The sequence below is a fragment of the Nerophis ophidion genome, linkage group LG29 (genome assembly GCF_033978795.1).
Source record: "Nerophis ophidion isolate RoL-2023_Sa linkage group LG29, RoL_Noph_v1.0, whole genome shotgun sequence".
NCBI lineage: Eukaryota > Metazoa > Chordata > Actinopteri > Syngnathiformes > Syngnathidae > Nerophis > Nerophis ophidion.
Window position 1 is genome coordinate 26085005 of NC_084639.1, and position 27516 is coordinate 26112520.

At 39.1% G+C, this 27516-nt stretch overlaps 1 long non-coding RNA gene across 1 annotated transcript in view; it reads right to left on the reverse strand.

Annotated features, from left to right (window-relative positions):
* Nucleotides 1-235: 235 nt before the first annotated feature.
* Nucleotides 236-27516, reverse strand: part of LOC133545970 (uncharacterized) — a 152726-nt gene continuing 125445 nt past the window's right edge. Inside the window, exons 3-4 of the long non-coding RNA XR_009804949.1 lie at nucleotides 4718-4804; nucleotides 236-1126 (exon numbers count right to left, since the gene is read on the reverse strand). This is a non-coding gene — a long non-coding RNA (uncharacterized LOC133545970). The remainder of the gene's footprint in view (nucleotides 1127-4717; nucleotides 4805-27516) is intronic.

Here is a 27516-nt window from a genome sequence, read left to right on the forward strand (position 1 = left end):
TTTCTTAATGTCAAAAAGTCTGGACTTTTTCTAAGTGTCAAAAAATACGGATTTTTTTTCTAAGTGTCCTGAAGTCGGAAATTGTTCTGTCAAAAAGTCTGGATTTTTTCTAAGTGTCAAAAAGTCGGGATTTTTTTCTTGGTGTCAAAATGTCAGGATTTTTTCTAAGTGTCAAAACGTCGGGATTTTTTCTGTCAAAAATTTGGGATTTTTTTCTAGTATCAAAAATTTGGGATTATTTCTAATGTAAAAAATTGGGTTTTTTTTTTTTTTTTGTTTAAAAAAATCTGGATTTTTTTGTAAGTCTCAGAAAGTCAGGATGTATTTTGTCAAAAAGTCGGGATTTAGTTCTACATGTGAACGAACAGTTGAGTCACAGTCAGCACAACGGTGGGTTCAAGGGCCACGGAAATTAGCAGGACAAATCGACGCTCGCCGAATACTCTCATCAGTGAAGCAAACACACATATATACTAAACAGTGGGATTTCAAAAGTTTGTGTCATGTTTGTCCTCCTACAGAAACCATATTACAACATTAAATATATTTTTCCCCCCCAATTAAAACATGACCCCTCTTGGCGGACATAAGGATGGCGAAGACGTCTAGCTGAAGCTAAAGCACCATGTCCTGGTCCCAGTGCGCCGCGTGGGATGTTTAGCCGAAGCAAACAGGTGGCACCGTCATTCCGGCGCCCCCCGGTACCCGCCGGTACCCCGCCGAGGCGCTCCACGGCTCCTGCTGGGAGCGGCTGCATAGCTGACGTCTTCGCTTTCGGGAGTTTTGAGAAGTCTTTGTGGTCGGGACAGAGCGGCTTGCTCGCCCCAGCAGGGAGGAAAAGCTCTCAGGCGCATGCAGGGTGGCGTGCCGCATAGCGAGAGGGGACACTGTGACATACCAGCCTTATTGCTGCCCTTCCGGGGCTCCAATAGCTGTCTGGCCTTTACTGCACTGCTTCCACATATTGCTGCTGCACACACTTTTAGATGATATGTGAAGTATTACAGATGTGTGTTCCAAGCTTTTTTCTACAGGCCGGGGCGAAGGTGAGCAGCTTCTGCCCGAGAGGAGCACGCGTCCTCCCTGACATTTTTACCAAAGCCAGAGATATTGGACTTGCTGGCAGCTGAAAAAGAAAAGCAGCTTCTGTCTGTGGTGGTGTCGTGCAGCGGCGGACCTTATTGAACTGGAGATGAGGAGCCGGAATCTTGATTCCGACTAATCTTTTGATTTGGCTGTTCCAGTTAAAAAAAAAAAAAAAAGCTGAGAGGATCTTTGCTTTGTGTGCTGAGGTAATTGGACTGACATCAGATAATTGGGTGTCAAGAGAGAAGAGCAAGCGGTCACACTCCGAATTTCTGTTTTTGCACGTCTTCTTTTAAATAGTGCTGGCATTTGTGTGGAATTGTTGGAGGTTATAAAAAACTCGAAAGTCGGGATTTTTTCAGAAGTGTCAAAAAGTCGGAAATTTTTCTAAGTGTCAAGGAGTCGGGATTTTTTTCAGAAGTGTCAAAAAGTCGGGATTTTTTTCTGTCAAAAAATCGGGATTTTTTGTTAGTGTCAAAAAATCGGGATTATTTTCTTAGTGTCAAAAAAATCGGGATTTTTTTCTTAGTGTCAAAAAATTAGGATTTTTTTCTAGTCTAAAAATCGGGATTATTTCAAGTGTAACAAATTGGGATTTTTTTTCGTCAAAAAGTCCGGACTTTTTCTAAGTGTCAAAGAGTCGGGATTTTTTCCGAAGTGTTGAAAAATCTGGATTTTTTTTCTGTCAAAAAAATTGGGATTTTTTGATAGTGTCAAAAAATTGGGATTTTTTTGTTAGTGTCAAAAAATTGGGATTTTTTTCTTAGTGTCAAAAAGTCAGGATTTTTTTCTTAGTGTCAAAAAAATCGGGATTTTTTTCTTAGAGTCAAAAAGTTAGGATTTTTTTCTAGTCCAAAAATCTGGATTATTTCAAATCTAACAAATTGGGATTTTTTTTTCGTCAAAAAGTCTGGACTTTTTCTAAGTGTTAAAGAGTAGGGATTTTTTCCGAAGTGTCAAAAAATCTGGATTTTTTTTCTGTCAAAATGTCGGGATTTTTTGATAGTGTCAAAAAATTGGGATTTTTTGTTAGTGTCAAAAAATTGGGATTTTTTGTTAGTGTCAAAAAATTGGGATTTTTTTCTTAGTGTGAAAAAATTGGGATTTTTTTCTTAGTGTCAAAAAATTTTGATTTTTTTGTTAGTGTCAAAAAGTCAGGATTTTTTTCTGGAGTCTAAAAATCGGGATTATTTCAACTGTAACAAATTGGGATTGTTTTTCGTCAAAAAGTCTGGACTTCTTTTAAGTGTTAAAGAGTAGGGATTTTTTCCGAAGTGTCAAAAATCGGGATTTTTTTCTGTCAAAAATCGGGATTTTTTGTTAGTGTCAAAAAATTGGGATTTTTTTGTTAGTGTCAAAAAAATCGGGATTTTTTTCTTAGTGTCAAAAAGTCAGGATTTTTTTCTGGAGTCTAAAAATCGGGATTATTTCAACTGTAACAAATTGGGATTGTTTTTCGTCAAAAAGTCTGGACTTCTTTTAAGTGTTAAAGAGTAGGGATTTTTTCCGAAGTGTCAAAAAATCGGGATTTTTTTTCTGTCAAAATGTCGGGATTTTTTGATAGTGTCAAAAAATTGGGATTTTTTTTGTTAGTGTTAAAAAAATCTGAATTTTTTTCTTAGTGTCAAAAAATCTGGATTTTTTTCTTAGTGTCAAAAAGTCTGGATTTTTTTCTAGAGTCCAAAAAATCTGGATTATTTCAAGTGTTACAAATTGGGATTATTTTCATCAAAAAGTCGGGACTTTTTCTAAGTGTCAAGAGTCAGGATTTTTTCCGAAGTGTTCAAAAAATCTGGATTTTTTCTGTCGAAAAATCGGGGTTTTTTGATAGTGTCGAAAATTGGGATTTTTTGTTAGTGTAAAAAAATTTGGATTTTTTTCTAGAGTCTAAAAATGGGGATTATTTCAACTGTAACAAATTGGGATTGTTTTTCATCAAAAAGTCTGGACTTCTTTTAAATGTTAAAGAGTAGGGATTTTTTCCGAAGTGTCAAAAAATCGGGATTTTTTTTGGTCAAAAATCGGGATTTTTTTGATAGTGTCAAAAAATTGGGATTTTCTGCTAGTGTCAAAAAATTGTTGTTTTTTTTGTTAGTGTCAAAAAAATCTAAATTTTTTTCTTAGTGTCAAAAAATCTGGATTTTTTTCTTAGTGTCAAAAAGTCAGGATTTTTTTCTAGAGTCCAAAAAATCGGGATTATTTCAGGTGTTACAAATTGGGATTTTTTTCATCAAAAAGTCTGGACTTTTTCTAAGTGTCAAGAGTCAGGATTTTTTCCGAAGTGTTCAAAAAATCTGAATTTTTTTCTGTTGAAAAATCGGGATTTTTTGATAGTGTCAAAAATTGGGAATTTTTTTTAGTGTCAAAAAATTGGGATTTTTTTTGTTAGTGTAAAAAAATCGGGATTTTTTTGTTAGTGTCAAAAAGTCAGGATTTTTTTCTAGAGTCTAAAAATCGGGATTATTTAAAGTGTAACAAATTGGGATTTTTTTTTTCGTCAAAAAGTCTGGACTTTTTCTAAGTGTCAAAGAGTCGGGATTTTTTCCGAAGTGTCAAAAAATCTGGATTTTTTTTCTGTCAAAGAGTCGGGATTTTTTGATAGTGTCAAAAAATTGGGAATTTTTTGTTAGTGTCAAAAATTTTTGATTTTTTTGTTAGTGTCAAAAAATTAGGATTTTTTTTCTTAGTGTCAAAAAATCTGGATTTTTACTAAGTGTCAAAAAGTCAGGATTTTTTTCTAGTGTCTAAAAATCGGGATTTTTTCAAGTGTAACACATTGTGATTTTTTTGTCAAAAATTCGGGATTTTTTTCTTACTGTTAAAAAGTCTGGATTTTTTGTTAGTGTCAAAAAGTTGGGATTTTTTGTCAGTGTCAAAAAAAATCAAGATTTTTTTTCTATGTTATGCAAATGTTGGGATTTTTACTGAGTGTCAAAAAGTCGGCTTTGCTGGCCCCTAACCAGGCGCTTCTATGTTCTGGTGTTTGTTAGAATAATTATTTATGTGTTATGACACCACCCTTATGCTTAAGGGCCATTGCTATAGTTATTATTCATTGTGCTGAGGTGGTATTTTTCTTTGTTTGTGCAAAACTGGCCATACAAAAGATTGTAAGCCAGTCTCGTACCAGTATTTGTGTCCAGGAACGGCCTGCTGACTGCCAAGGCCGAACACCGCCGTGACGCAGACAGAGCAGAGACAAGGCGATATCACGACTGTCAGCACATTTGCATTTATATATAATCATATATTGTGACTGGGGCTGCTGATTACCCCACCTCCTTCAGCAGCAGCCTCAGTGATGTAGCCAGGGACCTCCCAAATAAATACAGGAAGCACGTGGGGCTGGACTTTAGAGCGAAGTTTGGATCTGTGACTAGAGTACAGCCCAAATAACGTCTCTCCTCAATTGAGCAAAATTTTAACTTTGTCTCTGCATGATTCCTTGCTTCTTGTCTGTTTTAATAAATTTCATCAGTGTTTGAACCTTCGTCTTAGTTGCTGGTCCAATGTTCGCCACACGATTGTGTTGGCTTTGTTGTTTCTTTTCACGCTACTTATGTTTACGCTAATGTCCATTCTTCGTTGAGCTAATACCCAAGTTGTGGGTTGAAGTAAAGATGCATCTTACCTGCAAGCTGCCCGAAGTCCACTGCACCCTCTGGAATGGCAAACACTTCACATCATGCCAGCATGCCACAGATGTTGCTCAGAGGTTCTGTAGATAGCAAAAAGATGGTTGGGATTATCTACAGCAGGGCTCACCAACCTTTTGGAAACCAAGAGCTACTTCTTGGGTACTGATTAATGCGAAGGGCTACCAGATTGATACACACTTAAATAAATTGCCAGAAAGAGCCAATTTGCTCGATTTACCTTTGATAAATAAATCCATTTATATATTTTAAAAAATGGGTTTTTCTCTCCGTCATTGCGTCGTACAATTTTTTTACTTTTATGGAAGGTTTTTTGTAAAGAATAAATGATGAAAAAAACACTTAATTGAACGGTTTAAAATAGGAGAAAACAGGAAAAAAATGAAAATTAAATTTTGAAACATAGTTATCTTCAATTTCGACTCTTTAAAATTCAAAATTCAACCGAAAAAAAGAAAAGAAAAACTAGCTAATTCGAATCTTTTTGAAAAAATTAAAAAAAGGATTTATGGAACATCATTAGTCATTTTTACTGATTAAGATTAATTTTATAATTTTGATGACATGTTTTAAATAGGTTAAAATCCAATCTGCACTGTGTTAGAATATATAACAAATTGGACCAAGCTATATTTCTAATAAAGACAAATCATAATTTTTTGTACATTTTCCAGAACAAAAATTTTAAAAGAAATTCAAAATACTTTGAAATAAGATTTAAATTTGATTCTAAAGATTTTCTAGATTTGCCGGAATAATCTTTTTGAATTTAATCATAATAAGTTTGAAGAAATATTTCACAAATATTCTTCGTCGAAAAAACAGAAGCTAAAATGAAGAATTAAACTAAAATGTATTCATTATTCTTTACAATAAAAAAATTAATTTACTTGAACATTGATTTAAATTGTCAGGAAAGAAGAGGAAGGAATTTAAAAGGTAAAAAGGTGAATGTGTATTTTTTCTCTAAAATTGTCTTTCTGAGAGTTATAAGAAGCAAAGTAAAAAAAAATGTATGAATTCATCTAATCTAGTGAAGACCAAGTCTTTAAAATATTTTTGGGGATTTTCAAATTCTATTTGAGTTTTGTCTCGCTTAGAATTAAAAATGTCGAGCAAAGCGAGACCAGCTTGCTGGTAAATAAATACAATTTAAAAAATAGAAGCAGCTCACTGGTAAGTGCTGCTATTTGTTCTATTTTTAGAACAGGCCAGCGGGCGACTCATCTGGTCCTTACGGGCGACCTGGTGCCCGCGGTCACCGCGTTGGTGACCCCTGGTCTACAGAGCGCCTCTGCTGGCTGCAAGCAGGTAGTGCGCAGCATTATTACCAGCACATTGATGGCTGACCACTGCAAGCCTTTTTTCTTGTCCCGCGTGTCACAAACACGGACCATTTGTTTCTAACGACATTTTTCTCGACAGTGGCCACACGGCGGCTATGAAGTCAGGAGTCGATCGATTTGTTTCCCCTAAAAGATCCTGGGAAGTTGAGTGGGATTGGTGGCAAAGCCGCAGTTCTGTTAATACGGGCCCCCCGTGACCCGGCCGTATTTGAACTGCCCCTCAGGTTCAGTGATCAAAAAGCTCAGGCTTTATCACGCCGGAGCTCGGAAGAAGGGGTTAAGACTTAGTGGCTCCGCAAGGGCCAAGCCCTAAACATAGGAGGGGATCGGCGCTTGTGCAACCTGTGAACCGCTGAATTTATGTGCTGGCTGGCCAATGGGAGGCCATCAATCAATCATCACCTGGAGCCCTCAAGTCTGCTGGAGAAATATTTCAGGGAAGCCATACTTCATTATTCATTTATGCATTAGCTTACTTTCTTTTCTCAACTGGATTTCAACCACTATTGGGAGGGAAAAACAGGTCAAACATTCAAGTATGTATAAAAAAAATGTATACATGATGTTTGTTACAAGTAAGAATCAGCTAAGCCAGAGTGATTGGTGATCAACTTTTTCTTTGACTTTTTGTGTCACTTCAGGCGGAAACTCAAAATTGTTAAAAAAAAAAAAAAGGCCATCCTGGACCAAAAAATACAGAAAACAAATCCGTCTGGAGCCAACATCATGTGTTATAATGAAGGCAACACATGATGAAAGTGTCTGTATTAGCTATGTTAGCCTACTATCAAAATGACTTATGTAACTGTTATAATGAAGGCAACACATTATGTAAGTGTCATATTAGCTATGTTAGCCTACTATCAAAATTACATTAAAAGTCTTATATAAGTGTTAGAATGAAGGCAACACATGATGTAAGTGTCTATATTAGCTATGTTAGCCTACTATCAAAATGACATTAAAAGTCTTATTTAAGTGTTATAATGAAGGCAACACATGATGTAAGTGTCTATGTTAGCTTACTATGAAAATGACTTTGAAAGTCTTATATAAGTGTTATAATGAAGGCAACACATGATGTAAGTGTCTATATTAGCCTACTATCAAAATGACATTAAAAGTCTTATTTAAGTGTTATAATGAAGACAACACATGATGTAAGTGTCTATGTTAGCCTACTATGAAAATGACTTTGAAAGTCTTATATAAGTGTTATAATGAAGGCAACACATGATGTAAGTGTCTATATTAGCCTACTATCAAAATGACTTTAAAAGTCCTATATAAGTGTTATAATGAAGACAACACATGATGTAAGTCTCTATATTAGCCTACTATCAAAATGACTTTAAAAGTCTTATTTAAGTGTTATAATGAAGACAACACATGATGAAAGTGTCTGTATTAGCTATGTTAGCCTACTATCAAAATGACTTATGTAACTGTTATAATGAAGGCAACACATTATGTAAGTGTCATATTAGCTATGTTAGCCTACTATCAAAATTACATTAAAAGTCTTATATAAGTGTTAGAATGAAGGCAACACATGATGTAAGTGTCTATATTAGCTATGTTAGCCTACTATCAAAATGACATTAAAAGTCTTATTTAAGTGTTATAATGAAGGCAACACATGATGTAAGTGTCTATGTTAGCCTACTATGAAAATGACTTTGAAAGTCTTATATAAGTGTTATAATGAAGGCAACACATGATGTAAGTGTCTATATTAGCCTACTATCAAAATGACATTAAAAGTCTTATTTAAGTGTTATAATGAAGACAACACATGATGTAAGTGTCTATGTTAGCCTACTATGAAAATGACTTTGAAAGTCTTATATAAGTGTTATAATGAAGGCAACACATGATGTAAGTGTCTATATTAGCCTACTATCAAAATGACTTTAAAAGTCCTATATAAGTGTTATAATGAAGACAACACATGATGTAAGTCTCTATATTAGCCTACTATCAAAATGACTTTAAAAGTCTTATTTAAGTGTTATAATGAAGACAACACATGATGTAAGTCTCTATATTAGCCTACTATCAAAATGACTTTAAAAGTCTTATTTAAGTGTTAGAATGAAGGCAACACATGATGTAAGTGTCTATATTAGCCTACTATCAAAATGACTTTAAAAGTCTTATATAAGTGTTAGAATGAAGGCAACACATGATGTAAGTGTCTATATTAGCCTACTATCAAAATGACTTTAAAAGTCCTATATAAGTGTTATAATGAACACAACACATGATGTAAGTGTCTATATTAGCCTACTATCAAAATGACTTTAAAAGTCTTATTTAAGTGTTAGAATGAAGGCAACACATGATGTAAGTGTCTATAGTAGCCTACTATCAAAATGACTTTAAAAGTCTTATATAAGTGTTATAATGAAGGCAACACATGTAAGTGTCTATATGAGCTTTGTTAGCCTACTATCAAAATGACATTAAAAACCTTATATAAGTTTTATAATGAAGACAACACATGACGTAAGTGTCTATATTTGGTATGTTAGTCTACTCTCAAAATGACGTTAAAAGTCTTATATACGTGTTATAATGAAGACAACACATGATGTAAGTGTCTATATTAGCCTACTATCAAAATGACATTAAAAGTCTTATATACGTGTTATAATGAAGGCAACACATGATGTAAGTGTCTATATTAGCCTACTATCAAAATGACATAAAAAGTCTTATATACGTGTTATAATGAAGGCAACACATGATGTAAGTGTCTATATTAGCCTACTATCAAAATGACATTAAAAGTCTTATATACGTGTTATAATGAAGGCAACACATGATGTAAGTGTCTATATTAGCCTACTATCAAAATGACATTAAAAGTCTTATATACGTGTTATAATGAAGGCAACACATGATGTAAGTGTCTATATGAGCTATGTTAGCCTACTATCAAAATGACATTTAAAAACCTTATATAAGTTTTGTAATGAAGACAACACATGACGTAAGTGTCTATATTTGGTATATTAGCCTACTATCAAAATGACGTTAAAAGTCTTATATAAGTGTTATAATGAAGACAACACATGATGTAAGTGTCTATATCAGCCTACTATCAGAATGACTTTAAAATTCTTTCATATTTATTAATAACCATCTGGAATGAACGTATGCTGTCTTGAAGTCGAAGTAGAGTGGTAATGAGGAAACTTCAATTGTGAAAAAATGTATGACCCCGTAACTACAAACCCAGAAACCAATGAAGTTGTCACGTTGTGTAAATGGTAAATAAAAAGAGAATACAATGATTTGTAAATCCTTTTCAACTTATAGTCAATTGAATAGACTGCAAAGACAAGATATTTGACATTCAAACTGGGAACCTGTTTTTTTTCGTCCAGGGTGTACCCCGCCTTCCGCCCGATTGTAGCTGAGATAGGCGCCAGCGCCCCCCGCGACCCCGAAAGGGAATAAGTGGTAGTAAATGGATGGATGGATGGAAGTAATCATTAACTTAGAATTTAATGGCAGCAACACATTGCAAAAAAGTTGTCACAGGGGCATTTTTACCAGTGTGTTACATGGCCTTTCCTTTTAACAACACTCAGTAAAGGTTTGGGAACTGAGAAGACACATTTTTGAAGGGGAATTATTTTCCATTCTTGCTTGATGTACAGCTTAAGTTGTTCAACAGTCCGGGGTCTCTGTTGTGGTATTTTATACTTCATAATGCACCACACATTTTCAATGGGAGACAGGTCTGGGCTACAGGCAGGCCAGTCTAGTACCTGCACTCTTTTACTATGAAGCCATGCTGTTGTAACACATGGCTTGGCATTGTCTTGCTGAAATAAGCAGGGGCGTCCATGATAATGTTGTTTGGATGGCAGCATATGTTGCTCCAAAAGCTGTATGTACCTTTCAGCATTAATGGTGCCTTCACAGATGTGTAAGTTACCCATGCCTTGGCCACTAATACACCCCCATACCATCACACATGCTGACTTTTACACTTTGTGCCTAGAACAATCCGCATGGTTATTTTCCTCTTTGGTTCGGAGGACACGACGTCCACACTTTCTAAAAAGAAATTGTAATGTGGACTCATTAGACCACAGAACACTCTTCCACTTTGCATCAGTCCATCTTAGATGAGGTTGGGCCCAGCGAAGCCGGCGGCGTTTCTGGGTGTTGTTGATAAATGACTTTGGCTTTGCATAGTAGAGTTTTAACTTGCGCTTACAGATGTAGCGACCAGTTGTGGTTACCGACAGTGTTTTTCTGAAGTGTTCCTGAGCCCGTGTGGTGATATCCCTTACATACTGATGTGGCTTTTTGATGCAGTACCCCCTGAGGGATCTAAGGTCCGTAATATCAGGGCTTATTTGCAGTGATTTCTCTAAATTCTCTGAACCTTTTGATGATATTACAGACCGTAGATGGTTAAATCCCTAAATTATTTGCAATAGTTGGTTAAAAACGTTGTTCTTAAACAACTTGCTCACTTTTTTGCCACTTGTGCCAGCTTTTTTAATCATCAAATTCCAAATGAGTGAATATTGGCAAAAAAATAGCAATGTTTTCCAGTTCAAACGTTAAATATCTTGTCTTTGCAGTCTATTCTATTGAATATAAGTTGAAAAGGATTTGCAAATCATTGGATTCTCTTTTTATTTACCATTTACACAACGGTTTCTAATTGTCGTCAACAAATGTTGAAACCCTGAATTTGAAACATCGCTAATATTTCCGCAAATCCAAACAAACTAGTGGGTTCCTCCTTCGCCGCTCCGTGTTCCTGCAAGATATTATTCTGACTCCATCTTTTTTTTTTTTTTTTTTTTTGGCCTGGAAGACAAATGCTGCTAGTCGAGCCACAAAAGTGCAAAGTCATCATTCTGCAATAATGGCGTCAAGATGCAACAGGTGAATCTCACAAAAGTGGAATGCGATCCCGTAATGCGCACATAATCGAGTTCTGCACGCGGCATATCTATTACAGCTAACATGTGACTAACGCGCTGCAGGAACGCTCACTTTTCCCGCCAGACATGCAAAATGAAGTCATGCGCGCCACGAGGGACTCGGCATGATCCATCAAGTCAGGAATTATCAGTCATTTTGTGAAGTGGCCACTCCCGCACTCTTTGGTCACTCTCCCCCCTCACCCCCCCAAATAATAAACGATACCATTCCTTCTTCATGATACATGTGGTTGGGGGAGTTTTCTCGGGATCGGAGGCTTGGGACGATCTCTCCTCACCTGGAGTTTATTCCAAAGGGTGTCTGCCGTCCTCCAATAAACAATCGAAAGTGAAGAATAAACGACTAAGTCCGTGTGAGCAGTAAAACCTGCGAGGCATTCAAAAAAAAGGACAAAAGCGCTCCTAATTGCGTCAATCAACAAGTTGGGGTTTTTTCACGCCAAGTCCAAGTGTTTCCTGTTAGCCCGGCGTCGTCCGTGACAGCGCTGCAATTAATTGAAACATTGGAGAGCGCTGGGAACGCTCTCGGGCTCGCACGGCCTTGGCTGACGCCCGCATCAGTGCTGGAAGAAAGGACAGATGTCACTTTGCAATCATCGTTTTTGCTGGTGTGACAAGGTTTTACAGAGTAAAAGAGTGTTTTTCAACCACTGTGGTGGGCCGTGAGATACAGTCTGGTGTTGCCGTGGGAGATGATCTAATTTCACCTATTTAGGTTAAAAATGTTTTGTGCAAACCAGTAATTATAGTCTGCAGAGGATGTGTTGTTGTTGAGTGCCGGTGCTGTCTAGAGCTGGGCAGAGTAACCGTGTAATACTCTTCCATGTCAGTAGGCGGCAGCCAGTAGCTTATTGCTTTGTAGATGTCGGAAACAGCGGGAGGCAAAGTGAAGGTAAAAAGGTGTCTAATGCTTAGACCAAAAATAAACAAAAGGCGAGTGCCCCTACGAGAAGGCATTGAAGCTTAGGGATGGCTATGCAGAACAAAAATAAAACTGAACTGGCTGCACAGTAAGCAAAAACTGAATGCTGGACGACAGCAAAGACTTACTGTGGAGCAGATCTGCAACTTCAAACCCTCGTTACATTAAATGAGTTTAAAGCTTCTGTGAAAGGAATGCAATCTACCTTGTCTGTATACGTGTATATATATATATCAATGTTTACTTATATAGCCCTTAATCACTAGTGTCTCAAAGGGCTGCACAAACCACAACACAAACCATTATGACATCCTCGGTAGGCCCACGTAAGGGCAAGGAAAACTCACACCCAGTGGGACGTCGGTGACAATGATGACCTACATATACACATACATATATATATATATATATATATATATATATATATATATATATATATATACATATTTACAGATACACATATATACACACACATATATATATATATATATATATATATATATATATATATATATATACTCATTTATACACACACACACATATATACACACACATATACATATATATATATATAAATATCCACTATATTGCCAAAAGTATTTGGCCACCTGCCTTGACTCACATATGAACTTGAAGTGCCATCCCATTCCTAACCCATAGGGTTCACTATGATGTGGGTCCACCTTTTGCGGCTAGTACAGCTTCAACACTTCTGGGAAGGCTGTCCACAAGGTTGCGGAGTGTGTTTATGAGAATTTTCCACCGTTCTTCCAAAAGTGCATAGGTGAGGTCACACACTGATGTTGGTGGGGAAGGCCTGGCTCTCAGTCTCCTTTTTAATTCATCCCAAAGGTGTTATATCCGGTTCAGGTAAGGACTCTGTGCAGGCCAGTCAAGTTCATCCACAACAGACTCTGTCATCCATGTCTTTATGCACTGGTGCACAGTCGTGTTGGAAGAGGAAGGGGCCCGCTCCAAACTGTTCCCACAAGGTTGGGAGCATGGAATCATCCAAAATGTTTTGGGCTCCTGGAGCATTCAAAGTTCCTTTCACTGGAACTAAGGGGCCGAGCCTGACTCCTGAAAAACAACCCCACACCATAATTCCTCCTCCACCAAATTTCTCACTTGGCACAATGCAGTCCGAAATGTAGCGTTCTCCTGGCAACCTCCAAACCCAGACTGGTCCATTAGATTGCCAGATGGAAAAGCGTGATTCATCACTCCAGAGAAATTGTCTCCACCGCTCTAGAGTCCAGTGGCAACGTGCTTTACACCACTGCATCCCACGCTTTGCATTGGACTTGGTGATGTATGGCTTAGATGCAGCTGATCGGCCATGGAAACCCATTCTGTGAAGATTTCTGCGTACTGTACGTGGGCTAATTGGAAGGTCACATGAAGTCTGGAGCTCTGTAGCAACTGACTGTGCAGAAAGTCTTCGCACTATGCACTTCAGCATCGGCTGAACCCTCTCTGTCAGTTTACCTGGCCTACCACTTGGTGGCTGAGTTGCTGTTGTTCCCAAACTCTTCAATTTTCTATAAAGAAGTTGACTTTGGAATATTTAGGAGCGAGGAACCTTCACGACTGAATTTGTTGCACAGGTGGCATCCTATGACGTTTCCACGCTGGAAATCACTGAAAGCGGCCCATTCTTTTACAGATGTCTGCAGAAACAGTCTCCATCCCTGAGTGCTTGAATGTATACACCGGACCATGTGATGAGAACACCTGATTCTCATCATTTGGATTGGACTCTTGCACTATTGACAAGTGATGCACGGAAAATTCAGTCATCTTAAATTGAAACAGAAAGCGGGTATTGTGATGAAACATCGACTTTCGCTGGGGACTGCGTCTTTCCTACGCACACGAGTGACGTAGCTGACGAAAACAATCCCATTCAGGTCACAATTGGATTCAGTACTACCAAAAAAAATAAGTTTTGTGTCACTTGAGGGCCAAAAAAAATCAGATATGGTGTGTAAACGGGGCAAAAGTGGCATTCATATAAATGAAGAATGAAAATTATCAAGGAACATTTAACACCACTTTTATCTTTTATTGACAACTCAGGACCACGCGGACGCCTCCTTTGTACTTTGCTACGAGTTCAGTCATGTCCACTTCGAACGCTCGGCCGTATGATAACCAAGACGGTGTACTAAAACCGAGGCAAACTTTTGGAAAATAAGCCGTACAAGCACCGAGGTACTGCAGTACCAAAAAGGTTTAAATGGTGTGTCCAAACAAACATAATCCTGAGTGCTCTCCGGACATTTTGCTTGTGCGTTCATCACGGTAGCAAACAGCCGTGCGACATTCATGACATGCTCGGGGGCCGCCGGGGCGCCACTTCGGAGGACGCTCTCGGAAACAATTTCAGGCATTATTTACGAGGCGGTCGCAAAGAACAATGACATCACCTAAGCTGGGCTCATTAGGCAGTCATCAGCAGCAATGTGGCACCTCTCACATCAACGCTGGCCAGCCTGCTTCAAGCAACACACCTCGGGTAATTAAACGGCGAGGAGGAATAGGACGAGGCGGCGCCACCGGGTTGCTAAAACGGTGTGATGGAGAGATGCCAACACAGGGGTGTCGAAGAATGATCTATGGGATGATATTTGATTAGTATTAGAAGCGGCCCGCAGGCCACAGCCACCTGCTGCTGTTTTGCACGCACCAATACTCCATCAGGAATTTTCAAAACAGGCTCCCGGGGACCCCATCAAGTCATAAAAATGGGGTCCCGCGGTAAATTTTGGGGTCCCTTTTGACAAATGATGAATGTATGCATTATCCTGTTATATCTCACATTCTATACTGTGTATTATCATAAACGTTACTTCATTCATTAAAAATAATATTTTTGTATGCATATGTAAATGTATTCAGTTATAAACATTCATTCACTTGCTTCTTTCCTTCATGGATCCAAACATTATTTTTTTCTATATTTTTATTATAACATTTTCAGAATGTGTTTGTTCCGTTTTCAGCCAAACTAAGACAAAGAAAACAATCTCAAGTTGTCTTTATTTTTTAGTGTTGCCATGATTGTACCAAAACCGGCCCTCTTGTGCACACATTTTTCCTCCATGTGGCCCCTGAGCTGAAATGAGCTTGACACCCCTGTGCTAACATAAAATTAGCAATGACCGACCACTTTAAAACTGCTTATCACACTCTTTTTCCGACAAATAACAGACTTAAATGTTCAGAAATGTAGTTCTCTGTAATTATAAATGTCCCCAGCATCTGACCACTTTTGGACACAGAGGTGCCCAAAGTGTGGCCCCGGGGCCGTTTGCGGGCCGCAGCTCATTTGTTAAGGGCCCACATCACATTGTAATAAATATTATATGAACATTTAAAAAAGAACTGGGAAAAAAAGAACGAGAAAAAGTTGCAAAATAACTTTATTGATCCACAAGGTAAATTGTCCCACACAGTAGATCAGTTATAAAGGATGGAAAGTGTAAGGATGGAAAGGATAATGCAGGTGTAAAGTAGACTAAAATGTACCATAGTAGCAATATAAAAAATAACTTACATATTATATATATAATATGTATGTCAGGCTTGGACTTGGTGTTGGGTTGTTTTCCCGAGGTGCAAAGCGAATGGAGTGGAAACGGCGTGAAGGAAGGTACATCTTTATTTCAACTCTGAAACTAAAAACAGGAACCAACAAAAAGCGCACACAATGGCGGTACAAAAAACCGGGCTATGAAACAAAAGACTAGCACAAAGGCTATAAAGTACAAACATGAAACAAAAACACTTGCGCTGTGGCATAAATAACCAAAACTTACGTGGACAAAATGGACAGCATTGCAAGGCATGAAGCAGATAATCAAGGGCGTGAATGAGGTGGAAGAAACTTGGCTAAACAGTACAAACGTGAAACAAAAACACCTGCTCGTTGGCATGAAAGACAATTTAACTATAAACTTAAACAGCACGATGGCAAGACTAAAGACATGAAACAAAAGAGTGCACTGTGGCATAAATACATAAACGTACTCGGCATGAAACTGTGGACGAGGACGTGAAGGTTTGAACAGCATGGGTAGGGTGCGTGCGAGTGTGAAGATCCCAGGACGAAGACAAGAAAAAGACTGACTTAAATAGTGGCTGTGAATGATTAGGAACAGGTGCGGGACTGAGGGCATGGGCGTGACTAGGAGGGCAAGGTGAAAAGCAATGAGTTGTCATGGTAACAAAACAAACCAGGAAGTGAAAAAACGGAACAAGAGTCCAGAAAACAAAACAAAACATGATCAAACATAAAACCAGAATTACAGACGTGACTATCTAATATATACTGATATATTATATTATATTTTTACATAATATACACAATATATAACAAACCACAAGTATTATGTACAATAGTACATAATATGTAACAGCTGCAGCATAAAATAAAGAGTAGATCCAGCAGAAAATAGACATTATAAACAAAGAGGTAGCTAACATAGATTCAGGTAACGTTTTTTTTTTTCATTATTATTTCAAATATTGTACATAAAATATTAATAAATCAAAATGTTGCATATGTTGTGTTTTTGCCATGAAAAAACATGTTTGCTTTAACAAATAGGGCATAAAACAATAATAATAAAAATAAAATAATAATATATATATATATATATATATATATATAGTATAATCAACGGATAGAGCATTTTTTTTAAAAAAAGGATCCTTACTTTTAAACACTTTCTACCAAACATGCTTGTTTTGTTCAATTGGAAACAGCCCGTGAATACGCCTGTTTGCCCGCCAAGTGTCTGAGCCGGTGGCGCGTCTGCAACCGTGGCGTCATGTCACGTGCAAGGAAATTTGGTACCCTTTGATTTTACGTGAAACGGTACTAGTACCTGCTGAATTTACTTCAGTACCCACAAAAGTACCAAAAGCAGCGCCTCTCCCGAATCAATTTTGCAAGAAAATATTTTTGTCTGACTTTTAGGCACTTTCACAACTACTGATTTTGAATATTTGACACAAATTCACACCTCAAACCAGTTTCTTCAGTCACGTTTTTTATCCATCTTATTTTTTCTAAATATATTATCCAAAAATAATTCATTCCAACACCTTTCTAGCACGTTTCTTGTCCCCTCTCTGAAATGGAATATTTTGCCAACCAATCAATAAAGCGTCAAAATGACCATTGTCTATTGATTTTGAACGGACAAGATGGTTGGACTCAGCCCATGTCAGAGGTTAAAGCGCTACGTGTCTCACGTCGAGGTTTTGACAAGCTTAAAACTTTCAGAGATCCTCGTCCAATGTCTCCGAAGAACACAATTGATTTTCAATGATATGACACGAGAAGGTCGAGGTCAAGGGTCAAATCTCTACATGTTCTTATCACAGACGCTGTTTGTTAAACATCCACCCACATTATTTGGAGTAAGAATGCTCATGCTTTTCTACCCGGCTCTCAACCAAGGCGGACGCTGTTCCCTACTTTCCCCCTTTTTGCACTGCTCTCTAACATCTGAACAATGGAATCGATCAACTGGCCTCTCGACAAAACCGACAAGACCTTCTCGTGTTCGGGGGAACCCGTCTGTCCTGACGAAACATTCGTTGCTGGACACACGACGGACTATTCGGAGAAGCAGAGAGTGGTTCTTGAAGTCGAGGACGTCGAAGACTTCTGTCTATTCGGAACCATGATAACAGAGCATCGGCTGATTAGAGTAAATGCTCCATCCATCCATCCATCCATCCACCTTCTTCCGCAGAAGCCTAAGCAGGGAAGCCCAGACTTCCCTCTCCCCAGCCACTTCGTCCAGCTCTTTCCGGGGGATCCTGAGGTGTTCCCAGACCAGCTGGGAGACATAGTCTTCCCAACGTGTCCTGGGTCTTCCCCGTGGCCTCCTACTGGTCGGACGTGCCATTAACACCCCCTAGAGAGGCGTTCGGGTGGCATCCCGACCAGATGCCCAAACCACCTCATCTGGCTCCTCTCCATGTGGAGGAGCACCGGCTTTACTTTGAGTTCCTCCCGGATGGCAGAGCTTCTCACCCTATCTCTAGGCGAGAGACCCGCCACCTGGCAGAGGAAACTCATTTGGGTCGCTTGTACCTGTGATCTTGTCCTTGTAGTCATAACCCAAAGCTCATGACCATAGGTGAGGATGGGAACGTAGATGGACCGGTAAATTGAGAGCTTTGCCTTCCGGCTCAGCTCCTTCTTCACCACAACAGATCGATACAGTATCTGCATTACTGAAGACGCCACACCGATCCGCCTGTCCATCTCACCATCCACTCTTCCCCCACTCGTGAACAAGACTCCGAGGTACTTGAACTCCTCCACTTGGGGCAAGATCTGGTAAATGGGATATACTCGTCTAGCGCTTTTCTACCTTCCAGGTACTCAAAGCACAGTGAGACTATTCCCACATTCATCCCTTCACACACTAATAGCTGCCATGCAAGGCCCTAACTAAGACCCAATCAGGAGTATCGACAAATTTGGAAGCTGCTGGCAGCCTTTCAAGGCACCCTAAAGCTGCCATACATGATAGAACGTTGGGCAGAGTTGTGGGAACTCAAAGGTTGGCGATTTCTGAACTGAATCACAAACTGGATAACATCTCAGAGAGGCTTTCATGATCAATTTGAGAGCCGAAACGGACAACTGGGGCAGTCAAACCATCGGCGTGTGTTTGCAGGCCCTAACTAAAACAATCCTTGCATACAATTTGACTCCCTCTGCATCGGCCTTGGCCGGGTCAAGCAGTCAATGCCCCAGTGAGAAAGAGGCTCTGAATCGCTTCCCTATTCTTCAAAGACATCTGGGACGTCGACTCTGTTCCGTGATTCTGAACGGAGCGACTTCCATGCCTACGGACAAACATGGACTACTACACAGATATCTGTACATACACTCTCCCTGGTTGCCCGCCTCTGCCATATGTGTGAATGCTCCAAAGCATTCACACATATGGTTTTCTAAACCAAAATGCATCTATTCAACTTCTTCTTCTCCTCCAGATTTTGGCGCGCTCTACCTTCCACATTTTTCACCCGATTCAAACTGTTCCAACTTCAAACTGTTCAGGCTATTGAGGAATCATAGTCTTTTTCCTTGAAAAATTCCCAAAATTCCCAGACTTCCCAGGATTCCAGGTTTTCCAGGACATTTTTCCCATTCAAAATGAATTGGCCATTTTTCAAACGTCCACCATTTCCACATTTTTCAACCGATTCAAACCATTCCACCTTCAACACATTTCCCTCATTATGCACATTCAAACAATCTGTTTCTCAAGTTCAAATGAAATTCCAGAAACTTCCAGAATTCCCGGTTTTACAAACCCAATGTTCACCCTTTTTTCTGGCAACTACTCCTTCCACATTTTTCAATCCACTTCAATCGTTCCAATGTCCAAACATCCCTCCTAATTAGGACAAAAATCAAAGTTGTTTTTCAACTGGAAAAATACCCGTTTTTCTCGAAAATTCCAGGAATTCCGTAATAGCATTTCACAGTCAATTTTACTATTTCCAACATTTTTCGACCGATTTGAAAAATTCCAACACCAACCATTTCAACTCACTCCGATTTTTTTTTTTTTAGCATTTTCAAAAAAATTCCTGCTTTTCCCGAAATTCCCTTTGAAATTAATTGGACATTTTACAAAGTTTTACAACGCCCACATTTTTCATCCGATTCAAACCGTTTCAACTCCAAAATATTTAGCCTGTTCAAAAGTGTGCTCTCTTTCAACAATGTTTTTTAAAAATCCCGGATTTCCAAGCATTTCCATTTTTCGGGGACATTTTCCCCATTCAAAATGAATTGCCCCTTTTTTAAACTTGCACAATTCGCACATTTTTCAACCGATTCGAATCAATCTGACATCAAAACATTCCACTCATCCAACTAACACTTTCCTAAGTTTCAAACCAAACTCCGTTTTTCCTGAAAATTCAAACTCTTCAATCATTTCATTTACCACGAATTGATTAACGTGAACCCTGATTTAAACGAGTTGAAAACTTATTGGGGTGTTACCATTTAGTGGTCAATTGTACGGAATATGTACTGTACTGTGCAATCTACTGATAGAAGTTTCAATCAATCAATCCATCCATTCCAACTTCAAACTGTTCAGGCTATTGAGGAATCATAGTCTTTTCCCTTTACAAATTCCAAAAGTTCCCTGATTTCCCAGGATTTCAGGTTTTTCGGGACATTTCTCCCATTCAAAATGAATTGGCCATTTTTCAAACGTCCACCATTTCCACATTTTTCCACCGATTCAAACCATCTGTTTCCCAAGTTTAAAAAAATTCCAGAAATTGCCATGGCCAGAATTCCCAGTTTTACAAACCCAATTTTCACCCTTTTTTCTGGCAACTACTCCTTCCACCCTTTTCAACCCACTTCAACTGTTCTAATGTCCAAACATCCCTCCAAATTAGGACAAAAATCAAAGTTGTTTTTCAACTGGAAAAATACCCGTTTTTCTCGAAAATTCCAGGAATTCCGTAATAGCATTTCACAGTCAATTTTACTATTTCCAACATTTTTCGACTGATTTGAAAAATTCCAACACCAACCATTTCAACTCACTCCGATTTTTTTTTTTTTTTAGCATTTTCAAAAAAATTCCTGCTTTTCCCGAAATTCCCTTTGAAATTAATTGGACATTTTACAAAGTTTTACAACGCCCACATTTTTCATCCGATTCAAACCGTTTCAACTCCAAAATATTTAGCCTGTTCAAAAGTGGGCTCTCTTTCAACAATGTTTTTCAAAAATCCCGGATTTCCAAGCATTTCCATTTTTCGGGGACATTTTCCCCATTCAAAATGAATTGCCCCTTTTTTAAACTTGCACAATTCGCACATTTTTCAACCGATTCGAATCAATCTGACATCAAAACATTCCACTCATCCAACTAACACTTTCCCAAGTTTCAAACCAAACTCCGTTTTTCCTGAAAATTCAAACTCTTCAATCATTTCATTTACCACGAATTGATTAACGTGAACCCTGATTTAAACGAGTTGAAAACTTATTGGGGTGTTACCATTTAGTGGTCAATTGTACGGAATATGTACTGTACTGTGCAATCTACTGATAGAAGTTTCAATCAATCAATCCATCCATTCCAACTTCAAACTGTTCAGGCTATTGAGGAATCATAGTCTTTTCCCTTTACAAATTCCAAAAGTTCCCTGATTTCCCAGGATTCCAGGTTTTTCGGGACATTTTTCCCATTCAAAATGAATTGGCCATTTTTCAAACGTCCACCATTTCCACATTTTTCCACCGATTCAAACCATCTGTTTCCCAAGTTTAAAAAAATTCCAGAAATTGCCATGGCCAGAATTCCCAGTTTTACAAACCCAATGTTCACCCTTTTTTCTGGCGACTACTCCTTCCACCCTTTTCAACCCACTTCAACTGTTCCAATGTCCAAACATCCCTCCAAATTAGGACAAAAATCAAAGTTGTTTTTCAACTGGAAAAATACCCGTTTTTCTCGAAAATTCCAGGAATTCCGTAATAGCATTTCACAGTCAATTTTACTATTTCCAACATTTTTCGACCGATTTGAAAAATTCCAACACCAACCATTTCAACTCACTCCGATTTTTTTTTTTTAGCATTTTCAAAAAAATTCCTGCTTTTCCCGAAATTCCCTTTGAAATTAATTGGACATTTTACAAAGTTTTACAACACCCACATTTTTCATCCGATTCAAACCGTTTCAACTCCAAAATATTTAGCCTGTTCAAAAATGTGCTCTCTTTCAACAATGTTTTTTAAAAATCCCGGATTTCCAAGCATTTCCTTTTTTCGGGGACATTTTCCCCATTCAAAATGAATTGCCCCTTTTTTAAACTTGCACAATTCGCACATTTTTCAACCGATTCGAATCAATCTGACATCAAAACATTCCACTCATCCAACAAACACTTTCCCAAGTTTCAAACCAAACTCCGTTTTTCCTGAAAATTCAAACTCTTCAATCATTTCATTTACCACGAATTGATTAACGTGAACCCTGATTTAAACGAGTTGAAAACTTATTGTGGTGTTACCATTTAGTGGTCAATTGTACGGAATATGTACTGTACTGTGCAATCTACTGATAGAAGTTTCAATCAATCAATCCATCCATTCCAACTTCAAACTGTTCAGGCTATTGAGGAATCATAGTCTTTTCCCTTTACAAATTCCAAAAGTTCCCTGATTTCCCAGGATTTCAGGTTTTTCGGGACATTTTTCCCATTCAAAATGAATTGGCCATTTTTCAAACGTCCACCATTTCCACATTTTTCAACCGATTCAAACCATTCCACCTTCAACACATTTCCCTCATTATGCACATTCAAACAATCTGTTTCTCAAGTTCAAATGAAATTCCAGAAACTTCCAGAATTCCCGGTTTTACAAACCCAATGTTCACCCTTTTTTCTGGCAACTACTCCTTCCACATTTTTCAATCCACTTCAATCGTTCCAATGTCCAAACATCCCTCCTAATTAGGACAAAAATCAGAGTTGTTTTTCAACTGGAAAAATACCCGTTTTTCTCGAAAATTCCAGGAATTCCGTAATAGCATTTCACAGTCAATTTTACTATTTCCAACATTTTTCGACCGATTTGAAAAATTCCAACACCAACCATTTCAACTCACTCCGATTTTTTTTTTTTTTAGCATTTTCAAAAAAAATCCTGCTTTTCCCGAAATTCCCTTTGAAATTAATTGGACATTTTACAAAGTTTTACAACGCCCACATTTTTCATCCGCTTCAAACCGTTTCAATTCCAAAATATTCAGCCTGTTCAAAAGTGTGCTCTCTTTCAACAATGTTTTTTAAAAATCCCGGATTTCCAAGCATTTCCATTTTTCGGGGACATTTTCCCCATTCAAAATGAATTGCCCCTTTTTTAAACTTGCACAATTCGCACATTTTTCAACCGATTCGAATCAATCTGACATCAAAACATTCCACTCATCCAACTAACACTTTCCCAAGTTTCAAACCAAACTCCGTTTTTCCTGAAAATTCAAACTCTTCAATCATTTCATTTACCACGAATTGATTAACGTGAACCCTGATTTAAACGAGTTGAAAACTTATTGTGGTGTTACCATTTAGTGGTCAATTGTACGGAATATGTACTGTACTGTGCAATCTACTGATAGAAGTTTCAATCAATCAATCCATCCATTCCAACTTCAAACTGTTCAGGCCATTGAGGAATCATAGTCTTTTCCCTTTACAAATTCCAAAAGTTCCCTGATTTCCCAGGATTCCAGGTTTTTCGGGACATTTTTCCCATTCAAAATGAATTGGCCATTTTTCAAACGTCCACCATTTCCACATTTTTCAACCGATTCAAACCATCTGTTTCCCAAGTTTAAAAAAATTCCAGAAATTGCCATGGCCAGAATTCCCAGTTTTACAGACCCAATTTTCACCCTTTTTTCTGGCGACTACTCCTTCCACCCTTTTCAACCCACTTCAACCGTTCTAATGTCCAAACATCCCTCCAAATTAGGACAAAAATCAAAGTTGTTTTTTTAACTGGAAAAATACCCGTTTTTCTCGGAAATTCCAGGAATTCTGTAAAAGCATTTTACAGTTAACAATTTTATTACTTCCAACTTTTCCCGACCAATTTGAAAGAATCCAACACCAACCATTTCAACTCACTCTGAATTTTTTTTTTAGCATTTTCAAAATAATTCCCGTTTTTTCAGAAATTCCCATTGAAATTAATTGGACATTTTTCAACGCCCACCTTTTTCATCCAATTCAGACCGTTCCAACACCAAAATATTTGGCCTGTTCAAAAGTGTGCTCTTTTTCAAAAAAAATTAAAAATTCCCGGGTTTCCAAGAATTTCCATTTTTCGGGCACATGTTCCCCATTCAAAATGAATTGTCCCTTTTTAAAACTTGCACAATTCGCACCTTTTTCGACTGATTCGAACCATTCCATCCCCTAGAGGGGAGGTTGCCCACATATGCGGGTCCTCTCCAAGGTTTCTCATAGTCATTGTCACTGACGTCCCACTGGGCTGTGGGCTCTGTACCGCGGGTGTCGTTGTGGCTTGTGCAGCCCTTTGAGACACTTGTGATTTAGGGCTGTATAAATAAACATTGATTGATTGATTGATTGATTCCAATATCAACACGTTCCACTCATCCAACTAACACTTTCCCAAGTTTCAAACCAAATTCCGTTTTTCCTGGAAATTCTAACTCTTCAATCATTTCATTTATCACGAATGATTAATGTGGACCCCGATTTAAACGAGTTGAAAACTTATTTCGGTGTTACCATTTAGTGGTCAATTGTACGGAATATGTACTGTACTGTGCAATCTACTAATAAAAGTTTCAATCAATCAATCAATCCATTCCAACATTCAAACTATTCTTACATTGATGCTACATTCTGTCAGCATTTCACTTCAACTTCAGCATTGCAGCATTCACGGGCAATTCCTGAGGCCTCATCTAGTATGCATATGTGCTTTGCTCAAGGTTTTTCTCCTGGTCTCAAACTGAGCTCCCCCTCCATAGGAGCTTAGTTCGAATTTGCTCTTTTTTCTCTCACGCACACACATATACACACATCGGTCATTAATTGAGTTTTGCGGAATATTTTTTGAAGCCTGCATCCAAACGCACCTCCGCGCCAACTGAGCGCCCATCTGAAAAATGTGGATGGGAGCGTTAAAAACAGGGTAAATATGTATAACATGTACATATTTAATCCTGCTTATCCTGCATTAAGGCCGGCCTGTGTCCTATAATTGTCTGCAATGAGAAGCTTGAGTAAACACGATCAATGCGAGTTACTAACACGGACACCACTGAGACATCCCCTCCTTTCAACCCCCATACTAAGTGGGCGGTCCACACCTATGCCTCAAACAACCATAACCGTCACATGCAGTTAACAATACAAAGTCACGTTTCTCCGTCACCGGGTTGATTTCCAAGCAGGAGTAAAAAAAAAAAAAATACTAATACATTTTCTACCGGAGGGATGCCCCCCCGTACCCTCGTGCCGTCTCGCCTGGTGTGCCCGCTGCTGCTCGTGCACGCTCTCCTACTCCTGGATTACAATCTCTTCATCCATTATTAATGAAGTTAAACTACTAGTGGCATGCTGAATGCGCTGCATGGGAGATTTGTAGCTAATCCAGCGCAAAACAGCCCCAGTCACATAATGAAGGGGGGAGGGGGGCACAAATGTCAACAGTTTCACACTGGGACTGGATTAGACACCCCCAGCTCTCACACACACACACACTCCAAGCTACTTTGCAGAGCGCAGCAGCACACACACACACTTTATCACCTTTCCTGTGATGTATGCCAGCAAATGGATTAGCAAACCTGAAGTGCAGATTGGAGTGAAAGGCCAAAGGGTTTCCCGGGTCCACATGTGACATTATTCAACACCGCCGCTGCTGCTTTATAAAAAAAAAAAAATAATAATAAGAAATAAAAAGTTATTCATCATCATTTTAATTATTCTTAGATGAACGAGTGCATGCGGGACACACGCGGTCTTTTAGACAGCGTGGGGCGTTGGTGTGGTGCGTTCACGTGCAGGCCCGCGACATTTAAATGCAATGTGGTGCATTCAAGGGCCAGGCCAGGCATATGATTTTATCCTGACCTATTCCAGTCCAGCGTTGGGTTCAGCTCTGCTGCATTCAGGTGCAGTTGAAAAACATGCAAAATAGATGACGATGGAAAAAAAAGATGTGATTTGGAGTAAACGATTGTTTCCGTGTTTAGTTGTTGTGTTTTATGTTATGAAATATGTGTGTTGTTAATCAATCAAAGTTCTGAATGTACTGTATATCGCTGGAAATGTAACTGTATGAGTAAATTTGTTTTTTTTCTGCTCCTTTTTGTTCATTATTTATTTTAAATGTTGATTTATTTTTTTTCTTAATTTTACTGTGGTGAGTTCAGGTGCGCCTTCACGGTGGCAGAGGGGTTAGTGCGTCTGCCTCACAATACGAGGGTCCTGCAGTCCTGGGTTCAAATCCATGCTCGGGATCTTTCTGTGTGGAGTTTGCATGTTCTCCCCGTGAATGCGTGGGTTCCCTCCGGGTACTCCGGCTTCCTCCCACCTCCAAAGACATGCACCTGGGGATAGGTTGATTGGCAACACTAAATGGTCCCTAGTGTGTAAATGTGAGTGTGAATGTTGTCTGTCTATCTGTGTGGCCCTGCGATGAGGTGGCGACTTGTCCAGGGTGTACCCCGCCTTCCACCCGATTGTAGCTGAGATAGGCGCCAGCGCCCCCCGCAACCCGAAAAGGGAATAAGCGGTAGAAAAATGGATGGATGGATGAGTTCAGGTGCGTTCCAACTGTCACTTTCACTGTGCTGCATTCAATGTGGGATTTTACTGTATTGCATTCAGGCAAAGTCCAGCTGTATCTCGGAATGTGGCGCACTCCAAGCATGGGGGTTCTGCAGTGGTGCATTCAGGTGCCGTCCAGCTATATCTCTGAGTGTGGCACCCTCAAGTATACAGTAGTAAAGCAAGGGGGTTCTCCAGTGCTGCATTCAGGTACAGTCCAGCCACGACTTTCGCTGTAATGCATTCCGGTGCGGTTTAATGTGGGATGTTGCTGTGCTGCAGGTTGTGGTGCCTTCAAGTGCATTCAAACTTTAGCTTTTTCTGCAATACATTCAAGTGCAGGCCCTCATGAGGATCAACTGTGGTGCATTCAGCTGCAGTCCTAGTTAGACTTCATTAAAATGCAGTGTGGTGCATTCATGTACCTGTCCAGGTATAGGTTTTACTGCAGTACAACATTGGATTCAGCGTTGTTGCATTTGGGTGTGCTCCAGCTGCGACTTTCACTGTGCTGCATTCAAGTGCAGTGCAACGTGTGGTTTCGCTGTGTTGCATTCAGGTGCCGTCTAGCTATATCTCGGAATGTGGCACACTCAAGTATACAGCAGTCAAGCATGGGCGTTCTCCAGTGCTGCATTCAGGTACAGTCCCAGCCACGACTTTCGCTGTGATGCATTCAGGTGCGGTTTAATGTGGGATGTTGCTGTGCTGCAGGTTGTGGTGCCTTCAAGTGCATTCCAAATTTACAATTTTCTGCGACACATTCAAGTGCAGCAAAGCATGAGGCTCATTTGTGGTGCATTCAGGTGCAGTCCAGCTATGACTTCATTTGAATGCTGTGCGATGCATTCAAGTACCACCGCAGCTATATATTTTACTACGGTCCAGCGTTAGATTCAGCTTTGTTGAATTTAGGTGTGTTCCAGCTGCCACTTTCACTGTGCTGCATTCAAGTGCAGTGCAATGTGGGATTTTGCTGTGTTGCATTCAGGTGCCGTCCAGCTAAATATCTGAGTGTGGCACACTCAAGTATACAGTAGTCAAGCATGGGTGTTCTCCAGTGCTGCATTCAGGTACAGTCCAGCCACGACTTTTGCTGTGATGCATTCAGGTGCAGTTTAATGTGGGAAGTTGCT